Source organism: Octodon degus, unplaced genomic scaffold, assembly GCF_000260255.1.
Source record: "Octodon degus isolate 3935 unplaced genomic scaffold, OctDeg1.0 scaffold00074, whole genome shotgun sequence".
Classification (NCBI taxonomy): Eukaryota; Metazoa; Chordata; class Mammalia; order Rodentia; family Octodontidae; genus Octodon; species Octodon degus.
The window spans coordinates 10,400,777-10,412,974 of record NW_004524650.1 but is presented as its reverse complement, the minus strand read 5'-3'; the positions used below and the strand labels follow the sequence as shown (position 1 = coordinate 10,412,974).

At 44.4% G+C, this 12,198-nt stretch overlaps 1 pseudogene; it reads left to right on the top strand.

Annotated features, from left to right (window-relative positions):
* Positions 1 to 201: 201 nt before the first annotated feature.
* LOC101592827 lies at positions 202 to 589 on the top strand (annotated as a pseudogene).
* Positions 590 to 12,198: the final 11,609 nt, after the last annotated feature.

The following is a 12,198-nucleotide window of genomic DNA, read 5'->3' as shown; positions in this document are numbered from 1 at the left end:
CTATAAATAGTATCTAGATTAAACATGACCCTAGTAGCCTTCCAAGCAAGATAAAACCTTAGAGCAGTGCAGCTCTCTGCAAAACTCCTCGCTCTTTCCATCTCCAACTAATGCTCGTGGCATTATCTAGAATCTTAGTTCCGAGCACGGGGTGGCAGCAGGCGGTGAAGCCGCCGAGCGGAGCCAGAGTCAGCCGAGACTATGGCTGGAGGCAAAGCTGGAAGGACAGTGGCATGGCCAAGGTAAGGTCGTGTGGCGCTCACAGAGAGCTGGGCTGCAGTTTCCTGGGGGCCGCATCCACAGACATCTGAAGACGCGCACTACCAGCTACGGACGAGTGGGTGCCAGGGCCGCCGTCTACAGTGCTGCAATCCTGGGGTACCTCACGGCCGAGGTGCTGGAGATGGCAGGGAACGCATCGAAGGATGTCAAAGTCAAGCGCATCACTCCACGTCACTTGCAGCTCGCTGTCCGCGGAGATGAAGAGCTGGAGTCCCTCCTCATCAAGGCGACTATCGCTGGAGGTGGTGTGATTCCTCACACCCACAAATCTCTGATGGGAAAGAAGGGACAGCAGAAAACCACTTAGGATTGTCACCCACCCTCCACTGCCCCATCCTTGTGCTGTCACCTGGACAGAAGACATCAGTGGGACACATGGCATTTTTAAAAGCAGTTAAAGGAAATGTGTAGACAGTGCTGCAGACATAAACAAACATTGGTCTGTTCTTAGACACCAAGTTTGATAAAGTACTTTTCATGTGGTTACAATTGTGTGGTGATTGTGTTTTATACAAAACTGCAGTTGATAAACCTTTCTTAACAAAATTAAAAAAAAACAAAACAGAATCTTAGTTCCAGCTTCTTCGAAGCACAAACATCATGATTAATATTATTTTTTCATGATTAATATTATTAAAGTCAAAACTACTTAGTAGACTTGTAAGAGTCTGAGGGTTGTACATTTTTAAAGTCCTAAAATAAATAAACAAATAAATAAATTTTCAAAGTCCTTATCTATCTACAAATATGATTATTTCATCCACAATCTTGGATACTAAGTTAGCTGGGCACAGTACATAATGTATTTTCAATTGCAACTTTAAGTAATGGGCAAAGTGATTTTCATTTCTGTTCACAAACAGATACAAAGGCCTTGGCTTCTTGCTCATGTGGGAAGCCCAGTCCCTGTTTCCTGGCGCATGCAGGGGGCGACAGGAGCCTGGCCCCAAGATGCATTAGGACTCTGATTCTGGTGATCTTCCTCATTTTTGGATTCCTGTGGGTCAAGCAGTGCCAATCCATGCTAACCAGATGGTTTTGCTTTCCATTTCTCCTCTGATATTTTCCTTTTTGTTTTAGATCCCAGATATGTGCATCTATCAATAGACATTTAATATTTTATTCACCTTCCTCATGTATTTGGAGAACAGTGGTATTTCTGCATGTGCTTAACTCACTGTCTTGACCTACAGGTCTAAACCCATATCCTCATTTTGGAGCCAAGGGATATATTTGCCGAGGCCAGAAATATTAAATCATTTTGACTTCCCAAAGCAAGCCAAAAACTGTGAAACACTAATTAGTTTTGTTAAAGATCCTAAATTAGAGCTGAATATGGCTGCACTTGGATTGGTGATTGCAAATTAAACAGAACTATTTCATTTAAGTTTATGGTCATGCAGGTTAATTAAAATTTTCTCTTTAGAAATACAGCCCCCAAGACTATATGTAATTTAGCGGGTTTTATATCCGTGCAGAGCGACAATGGCAGTTACAATATTTAATTCTTGCTTCATAAACTTTAAGGGCTAAGAACACGTTCTCCCCAAGTTGTGAACACTCTTCATGTTGGAAACAACCCACTAAAGGAAACTTGGAGTTGCTAGGTAACTTGGTGTGTTGGAAAGCATCTAATAAAATATATTTAAATCAGATTTCCTGGAGCAGATGGGCAAACTGAAGTGGAAAATAAACTCAAATGGCCTGATATTGGCTTTTCATGCCAAGACTAAGACCTTCCTGCAGTCAAAGTTCACCCAGCTCATTTTCCTGGGGTGCGGCTAAGGTAGCCTTGCCATGGCGACCTTTGCATCCTGTTCTCCACAACCTGAGGTCTCCTGAGCTTTGGCAGCTGGCGCCTTCTAGCAACTGGGGGTGACTCAGGAGCAGTGAGCACTCACAGAGGTGCAGGTATCTGCTTCCCTTGGCTCCTCCCTCGGTTAACGCTTTTCTGTAAATCAGTGGCCTTAGAGTGGTCTTGTCTTCACTTCTTCTACATCCTAATGTTTTTAAAATAATCACGAGCTGGAAATGGAGCTCAGAGGTAGTATGAGAGATTAACATGTGTGAGGTCTGGGTTGAATCCCCAGCACTAAAAAGTAAATAAGTAAAATCAGATCATCAAAGTGAGGTTGAGCTAGGAAATAAACCAGCTAAGTCAGAATCCCCCTCATTAATAAGAGACATGTGCTTCTAGAACCTCAGCATACGTGGCTCTTACTTCTCTGTGAAAATGAAAGTAAGAAAAAGGCATCCCAGGAAGATGGCAACAGGAAGCGGTGTAAACAAGGATGGCTTGTTAGGGAGCTGCGAGCAAAGGACAGGCTCACTCTGGACAGCTCCGTGTGTCAGGCACAGTACTGGGTTCTTCATCTGTGTTATTTCACTTAATTATCATAGCAAATCTACCCAGAAGGTTTTTTAAAAATGTATTTAGTACAGAGCCTACAGGATCTCACTATGTAAATCAGACTCATAGTGATTCTCCTGTTTTCAGCCCCCCAAGTGCTGGGACTACAGGTGCGCACCACCACGCCCAGTCTCAGTCACCATCTCAGCACACCCCAGGGGCGGGGCTGGCACTTCAGGCCAGGGATCAGACCCTGGTCCCTGAGTCTGTCTAAGCAGGAGCTTTAGTCTTCTGAGCTATCTGGCCAGCCCTCAGAAGGTATTTTCATTTCATCTTATAGCTGAGAAAACTGGGGCCCCAATGGCCTTAGCAACTTAAAAGGGGTCACATACAGGCTGGTGACATGGCTCAGTGGTCTAAAGCACCTACTTAGAACAAGCTTAGCAAAGCACAGGGACCACGGTTCAATCCCCCAGCAGCACATGCCAGCCAGTCCCGCCCCCTGGTGGGCTGAGCTGGCTACACACACACACACACACACACACACACACACACACACACACTAAATTAAATAAATAAATAAATTTTTTTAAAAAGTGGTCATATAGTTGATGAATAGCAGAAACATAATTCAGAAATAGGTCTGTCTGATTTTACCTACTTCCTCAGGAGACCCAGGCCCTTTGGGACAGAGTGAAATAACAGACATTCTTTTTTTTTTGCGGGGGGGGGGGAACTGGGGATTGAACTCAGACCCTTGCACTTGCCACGCAAGCACTTATTCTACTGAGCCATCTCCCCAGCCCCCCTTTTTTTTCTCAGACATTCTTATAAACTGCTAATGGAAGTGTAAATCAGTTTAAATTTTAGCATTACCTATCAAAAGGTTAAGTGTACACACCATCAGATACATACAATCACTCTTTTGAAATAGAGAAAAATTGGTACTGGGGATTGGTTGGATAACTTCTAGTAAAACCAGTTAATACCAGAATTACTAGACTACTATGCACCCATAAAAAAGAGGTAAATCCAAATGGGCACATAAAAAATATTATCAATATTATTCAGTCAAAACTAAATCCCAAAAAAAGTTGTGAAAAGCATAGACTTGAGACTTGGGTTGAAGGGGTACAATCCCCTTTGATAAATGGGGAGCTCCTGGGAATAGACACTGTTTCAGTTTCAGTGGTGAAACTCCAAGGAATGGGATGCAGTGGTTGTTGGCAGAATGGGGAAGAAAATTTTGCTTTTCACTCTGTACCGTCCTCAACTATCTGATTTTTCCTAATAAGCAAGTATTAGTAATAATAAGCAATTATTACTTTCATAATAAAAGAAAAAAATTAAAGAAGGCTCTTTGAACTTAGAAAATAACAGAAGGATTTTATAATCCAAAAATGAAACGGGTCAGGATCTGTTGGCAAATAAAGGGAAGGCAGACAATGAATAAGGAGCTAAGGACTGTCAAAGGCCACTTACGTCTTCATGCTAATTGCCAAGGCAGAGTCACAAAGAACTTTAGCACTGGAAAGAGTGTGCCTTGTAGGCAGAGTCCAGGAGAAAACTCCTTGTGATATTTTGGATAACTTGTCAAACCAACATCCAAATGCCTTAGAATTTGTCAACCCTCTTGTGTGCCTGGAATTTTTCATTTTCTGATGAAGAATTCTCTAACAAAGAGGCGGGGAGAAAGGAAGAGAAGGAGGGAGGGAGGGAGGGAGGGCAGGAGAAAGGGAGGGCAGGAGGGAGGGAGGAAGAGCAGGAGGGAGGGAGGAAGCAGGGAGGGAGGGCTTGGTAGCAAGCCAGATGTGGTTGCCTGAACCTGTACTCTACTACTTAGGAGGATGAGGCAGAAAGTAAGTTCAAGGCTAGTCTACCCACTGTGGTAAAATCCTGTTACAAAATAAAAATCAGATAGTTGAGGACTAGGATACAACTGGGCACTCCCTGAGTCTAGTCCTTAATACAGCAAAAGAAGAGGAAAAAAAGCTCTTCTACAGCAAAACATTCTATTCTCAGGGTGCACAGCGGTTGTCAGTGACAGCTGCAGCCCTTTCTGCATGGGCATATTCTCCCTCTGATGTGGAGGCAGATTGCAGTTGCCTGGCTAATCCAGCCATACACTGGAGAAATGAGGAAAGGCCCAGCTACCCAGATGCACTGTAGATTCCAAAAGGAGACGAGCCTACAGTTTTTTGTTTTGGTTTTTGGTTTTTGCCACTGCTTTTTCTGATAATGTCACCATGGCTGTTAGTATTTGATTAATTTTCTTTGCTCAAAAAAGCAATTTCTCCTAAGTATCTCTGAGGTGCCTGGACGTCTCAGAGCACTTTCCACGGAAGACCCGACTGTACTTTCTCACAGAGCTCTTCTTCAAGTTGCTGACTTTGCTTTGCACAGCAAGGTGCCTCCCTCTTATCTTCACTCCCCAGGGCTTCTTATTCTTATTATTTTATTCTAGTTAGCTTTCCGAAGCCACTGATTACAGTTTCCTCCATCTAATACCTAATATTCATTAGTGCTAATTATGAGCTAGTCACTAACTTAGGTGTTTTCCACAAACCAATGAACTTAGTCTTCAGTCTACATCTATGAAGTAGACGCTTACAGGAGCCTCGGTTGGCAGCATGAAGGGACGAGGCACTTGGAGCCGTCTCGCCATGAAGCATGCCTACTCACCATGCACCATCTTCCTCACAACAGAGAGGGCAGCCTATCTTTCTGGTAATTTTTGTTAGTCCGAGCATATTGATCACGTTCATCATAGGGAATTGCACCTGAACATAACATATCTTAATTCTTTCCCCTCTCCGCCTCCCCACCCTGCAACTCCTCCTCATCTCCCCACTTACAGGAATTTTGTTTCCAATTTTTCCATCCATTCTTTTTCTTTTCTCTTCTTCCCCTCCCCTCCCTTTGTTCCCCTGAGGTCCCATTGGACCCAGCGAGTCCTCTTCCTGATATCTTCCCAAAAGAGTTAAAAGCATCACACCACAGCGATACGTACACACTCATGTTTATAAAAAGCAGCACAATGTGGAGTAGTCAAATCTTGGAAACATCTCAGATGCCCATTAGCAGACACATGGATAAAGAAAATGTGAGTTTTATCTACAATGGAGCACCACTCTGCCATAAAAAAGGGTAAGCTGGGGACATGTTTAGGTAAACAGATGCACAATGAGACCAGACTCTTTTTTTTTTTTTTTTCCTTTTGGTGGAACCAGGGATTGAACTCAGCCCCTTGAGGTTGCCAGGCAAGCGCTTATTCTACTGAGCCATCTCCCCGGCCCCAAGACCAGACACTTAAGTGAGATAAATCAAACACATATGTTTAAATATCACATTGTTTCTGTTGTGAGAAAAACCAAAGGTGTAAATACTGTGGTCTACCTTGAAGGAGGCAGCCAGACAGAGAATCCCTCTGAGCCAAGAGAATCCCTGACTCTAAGTGGCCCCTTTTGAAGTCCAGCTTTCCCCAACTGGGGGCACTCAGAGCCTCAGCTTCACCAGTCACGCCACAGGGACCTGCTCCTGCTTTCCAGCCCCAGCCTGACCAATCTCTTCCTTCACTCACAACGTTGTTGTTGTTGTTGTTGTCATTGGCAGCCCCACAGAATTGGCATGTGCCTATTTGGAAATACCCTATCATCTAATTATATGAAATACACAATCTAACACTTTCTTGTAATCACATTTTCTTGCAAGCAGCCTTCCAAGTGAGCTGGGGATGTAGTGCAGTGGTAGGTACTTTCCCAGTATGCTAAAGCCAGGGGTTTCATTCCCCAGTACTGAAAACATAACAGAATCATCTAAGTGGATTATAATGATGAGCAACTTGATACTGTCCATTTATATAGGCTTTCTCTATAAGGAAATTTGGGGGGTGCAGCATGTTATGCCCCTAAGAAAATGTACGAATCAACAGAGCATCAACAGCCAAGTTAACAAGGTGACTTGTCCTCTGCGTGTTAATGGCCCTCCCTCCTAGCTATTCAAATACTTGTGTAATTGGCTCAGCTTGGCCTGGCCAGGGCGACATGGGTAGCGACCAGGCGTGGACACAGTGCCCTCAATTTGCCCTCACAAAGGCTTATGTGGCTCTTACCATTTTGATGGCCTTCTGGCCAGCAGCAGCACCTGGCATAGATCAGGCACGACCTTCAAGGACTCTAGCCAGACATTTGGCAGCAGGTTGGTTAAATCAAACCCCGTTCCACTGTTAGGATTGCCACCGATTTTGGATATATGGTTGGCCTTCCCTTCCCCCAGTGTGCTGCAGCGCTGCTCTCTGAGGCCTTATAGAACATGGTCTTTCCTTATACAACATCCCACACAGCTTTGCCTCCAACTAAGGAACCCATTTGATGGCAAGGGGGTATGACAGTGTGGCCATGACCATGGGCTTGATTGGTCTTAAAATATATTTCATCACCCAGAAGCAGCCCACATAATACAATAGTGGAACGGCCCACCTGGAATGCTAGCTTGGGCCCAACACCCTGTGGGGTTGAGCTGCCTCCTCTGCTATGTGGTGTATGTGCTGATTATCTAATAGCTGTAATATGTGAGTCCAGGAATCAACGTGGGAACAGATCAGTCCCTCTCATATTATCCTCAATGATCCACTTGTGAAATTCTTTTTAAAGCAACTGATCCTGATTAGTATGAGGACTTGAGGTTGTTACTATGAAATAAAAGTGATAAGGCCAAAGGGAATATGTCTTGGACCCAGAGACTTGTGGGCATCTGTGGCCGGTAATTTAATGCCCAGTGATAACTATAAGCGGCAGCTTCATCAACCTAGACCACTGCTAAGGCAATACAGAACTCCTGGGGATGAAGGTCTGAGTCTCTTCTAGATGATTCTTGAAAAAACAATCTAGATCCTCAGAAGTGTTGACAAAAGATAAGGAAAATGGAAGATGAAGATAACAAATATGAATATGGCATGGGGACCAGGTGCAGCCACAGGAACTGGACCTCATTACATTAAGCTTTCCATGTTATGACTTACAGGCTCTATAAATAGAAATAAAGCAAGTAAGCGGTACATAATGGCAATTCTGGGTGACTAAAGGGAACTTTCAAGCAAGGCTTCTGTGGTTTTGTGATATTGTAGCAGAAGCCAAAGTAAGGGAGCAAACCACATGGGGACGTGAAATGAGAAAATTCTGAAGAGCAAAAACAAGCCTCGAGATTCTGAAACAGGAACGCGCTTGACGTGCTTGAGGACACTCCTGTGGCTGAAGGGGAACAGGGGAGGCAGCGAGGTGATCAGGTCAGTGATAGGGCCCAAGCCAGGTGAAAGGAGAAGTGTGGATCTTATTCTGTGAGAGAAAGCCATCTGCACACTGAGAGAGGACTGCACAGAGCTTTTTGCCTCTGAGAGGTGGGAGCAGGAGGACGGGCAAGACACCACTGCAAGCCAGGGAGGGTTGAGCATGCCTATAATCCAACATTTTGAGAGTCTGAGGCAGGAGGGTCACAAATTTGACCCCAGCCTGGGCTACTCAGTGACTCTGCAAGACCTTGTCTCAAAATAAAGAATAAAAATCAGTGTAGGTATATCTCCGTGTGAAAGCCCTGAATTTAATCTCCAGTACCACGGGGGTGGGGGGGGGGGAGGAAAGGAGGGAGTGGAAGGGGAAGAGGAAAGGGAAAGAGAAAGAAGGAAAACAAAAGGGGCAGAAGGGAGAAGAGGAGAGGGGAGGGGAGGGGAGAGAGGAGGGTGGAGGAGGGGAAAGGAGGCCATGGCAATACAGCGTCTGGGTACATAAAAAAAGGTGCTGCTGGGCTGGACATTAAGTCTTGGACCAAAAGTGACATGGTTGTACTTGAGAACTGACTTAAAGTGATAGCCCCATACGATTGGCATGTGCTATTTGGAAATATCCTATCATCTGATTATCTGAAATACATAATTGAACACTTTCTTGCAATCACACCTACTGCCCAAGTGAAACCCCAGCTCTCCTACATCTTCCAAATCTTTCATAAAGCATAACCCAGCCCATTGGGTCTCATGAGGACTGCTCAGAAAAATGCCTACGATTTCCTGATTTAAGCATCTATTTACTCCAAACTCAGAATTCACGCATAATGTGTCTCCACTGAGAAACCAAAGTGGCATGCAGGCCTCGAGACTGGGTCTACTCTCCTCACACAGGTACCACTGTCACGTGCCAGGAAGCGTGCGCCTCACAACATGCGCATCTTCTCTTTTACTTTTCTCACCTGCCATGGCAGATGGGGTTATTCTGTCTAAGTTTACAGATGAAGCAAAAATGCTGAAGAAAAAAAGGTTGAGTAAGTTGCCAGTGGTCAGTGGAGGGAAAGATACAGAGTTCTGAACTTGAACCTAGAGCTAATGCCAGAGCCCATGCAACTGTGAGCTCCTCACCATAGAAAACTTTGGGAAACTTTCTCTGGTGGCCTAATTTAGATTTTATGGTCTCTCAGATTCTTCTGACTATGAAAAATAACTTACATTAACAAGAAGAGCTGATTTTTTTAAAAGGCACATTTGCCTGGAAGAAAATAATTAAGACCATGATCCTATTTGTTTATTAAGATCCTCTAAGTTAAAATGCTTTTTTTAACTCCTGGAAGATTATTTGGTCCAATGACAAGAGTGGGTGGGTATGTTATTCTGAGCTTCTTCGATGATTCCTGCCATAGTCTTTCTGGTGTGTCTTTTTTTCTCCCAGAAAGTCATAGTTCAGCCTTACTCTTACTTTAAAAACAATCATTAGTGTAGTTGCATTCACAGAAAAAGGGGAAAAAAACAGATGTGTGATCTCCCCCCGAAATAGAGTTGGCCCCACACGAACTCGGCGCTGTTCTCATGCTGGATGTGAGCCTGTCCTCGTGCTGGGATAGAGAAGCTCATTAATGCTTGTACTAGTCAAGACACAGGGGTGAGCAAAGGGGAGAAGCAGACCAAAGGCCCAGAGTGCTCCCACCAAATTGGATCCTGAGAAGTCTGACACTGGGGCATCTATTAGAGTCACTTGGCAGGCACTTTCTCAGGCTTTCCACAATGAAACTGCAGTGACAAAGGCCATTCTGGTGGACTGGAACATTGCCCAGTATTTGCCAATGGATCTAAGGGTCATGAGGCTGGTGGCTCTCCAGAATAATGGGTGCAGAAGTAGAACATCCTCATCCACCCTGTCTGTTGCTACCTGGCTTTGCTGTCCTGCCAAATCCTAGAAGTAAAGTGAATCCTCTCAGACAATGTCTCCAGCTTTGGACACTGCTCCTCTCTTTCACTCTTCATTTCCATTTTCTTCTTCTGGGCTGCCCTCACTGTTTGCTTTGATGAACTTCCGCCACTGAAGTTGGTGTCCCCTGCATAAATGGCATTTCAGCATGGCTTTCCCCAGGTACCTAGCATCCTTGCCTAGATTAATGTGTCAGTGGCATATGGTGCAAATGGCCTGTCGTTCATTCTCAGAATCAGTTTAAAATTTGTGCCAGGCTGCTGGCTGTTTGGCATGATGCCTGTGGACCCAATGTCTGAGGAAGGAGAGAAACACTGTCTGAAAATCATTATAGTGAATCTGCTTGCATAAGGGCCAAAATCTGGCTTGCTGCCTAATTCCTCTTCTTTTTCTCCCTTTCCCTGGTGCCTGGGTCCAAGGAACATGCATTCTGAGCTGAGTGCCTAAAATCCAGAGACATTTCGAGGCGAGCTGTTGTAGTAATGGCTCCTGCCCTGGTCCCACAGATTGCTCATTTTCTATAAAGGAAATGACCTAGCTTGTGTTTTTGAACACTGTTACATTGCGCCTCTTTGTAGCTATTAGCTCCATTTGTCAGACAAGAAAGAGGAGGCTCAGGGGCTTTTAAAGTGTAGTCAAAGCCTGTTGTAAAGAAATGGCAGAATAAATTCAAATTTGGTCTACTCCCACACTCCAGAACTGGGGTTTCAAGGGCCTCTGCACTTAGTTATAGCCACAGAACTATTTATTTATTTACTTAGCTCTCACTATTTACACATGCTGAGCTCAAACTTGTGCTCCTCCTGCACCGCAGTGCGCTGAGACCAGAGCGCAGTTTCTTTTCAGCGTGTTAGGTCCAGGCATTGACTGCCGTCTGCATGGTCTCTGTGTGCACATCCCAGGGTCTCGGGGGTGGGGGGGTGTTTTTGCTGCAGTTCAGTGGGCAGGCTTCACATGCTCTGTGACCCCAGAGGCACTGCCAGCAGGTGCATCTGGATTCTTCTTGCACCAAGTCCTTGTCCTACTCTTCTCTCAGTGTACCTAATGGTGGGTCGCTGCTGCTGTTTAGTTGCTGGAGGGGTTCCTTCTTCCTAAATCCAAGTAATGAAACAGATCCTGCTGTCCGTGGAATTATCCTCTCTTGATGAGTGGTGACCTCGGGACTGAAGGCAGCAGGGCTGCAAGCAGAGAAGAAGACGTCAGAGGTTTCTCCAGCTCAATTTGGGTTGATGACCCAGAATAACTCTGGCAGCAGGGCCCGTGAAATGGCCTCAACAGGTAATCTGTCCCCAGAACTGATCGTTATCAGTGTCTGTGCTTCAGATGGAGCATTGTCCCCTCTTGTACTTGCACTCTCTTGTCCACTATTGCTCTCTACCCAGAACCCCTGCCCTAGCTGTTGCATAGCTTGTCACCTCCATGGCCTGAACAGTTGTCACTGGATGAACAGTACCTGCTGGCTGCTCACGCTGGCCCCTGTGCTCTGCCTTGAGAAAGTCTTCCATTTGAAATGCTTCCCAGCCTTTATTCTTTTAGCAAAATGCTAAACCTACTTCAGGGTCCTGTGTGGTTTATCTCCTGCAAGAAATCTGCAAATCGACTTACCCCAGCAATGGGTTCTGTATTCCAAATTCCTTAAAATGCTGATCATGTTCTTTAAAATTACATAATTGAACAAGTAATCCATGGCCCAATATTTAAGCATACACAAATGGGGTGGTGAGTGAATCTTTCTCCTGCCCTAGCTCCTGTTCCCATTTCAGAGGTGCTCTGCCTCCTTCTGAGCCTTCCAATATGTCTGTATATGTGCTTTTTAAAAACCACATCAACTCTGTATGAGAACGATTGTTAACTTATACTAGCAATTATATGCTGAGCTGTGAAAGGCTCAAGTCAACAACTTCTGTGGATAACTCACTACTATTGTGGACTGCTGGACTGTGTTGGATTTTTTTGCTGAAATTCATGCACCCATAGTATTTAGATGCCAAAGGAATACCCATCTCTGACAGGACTAAACAAAAGGGGATGCAAAGGAAGGACCATTTTGTATCTGTATATGCAGAATAGTTAGGATAGACATACAGCTACTTTCGCTTAATTCAATGAGAAGAAAGATTTGTACAAATAGTGTTTGGACAGGATATTCTGTCTGCATCTTGTACTATAGATAACCACTAAGAAGACAACAATGTACAATGTATTAATTATTGAAAATGTCCTATTAATCAATTTTGAAACTGTCTCATTGAAATTGTTTCTCAATAAAATTTAAAAAAATAAAAATTAAAAAAATGCGTTAGCGATTATGTAAGGCATACTATGTTAAGCTTTTGG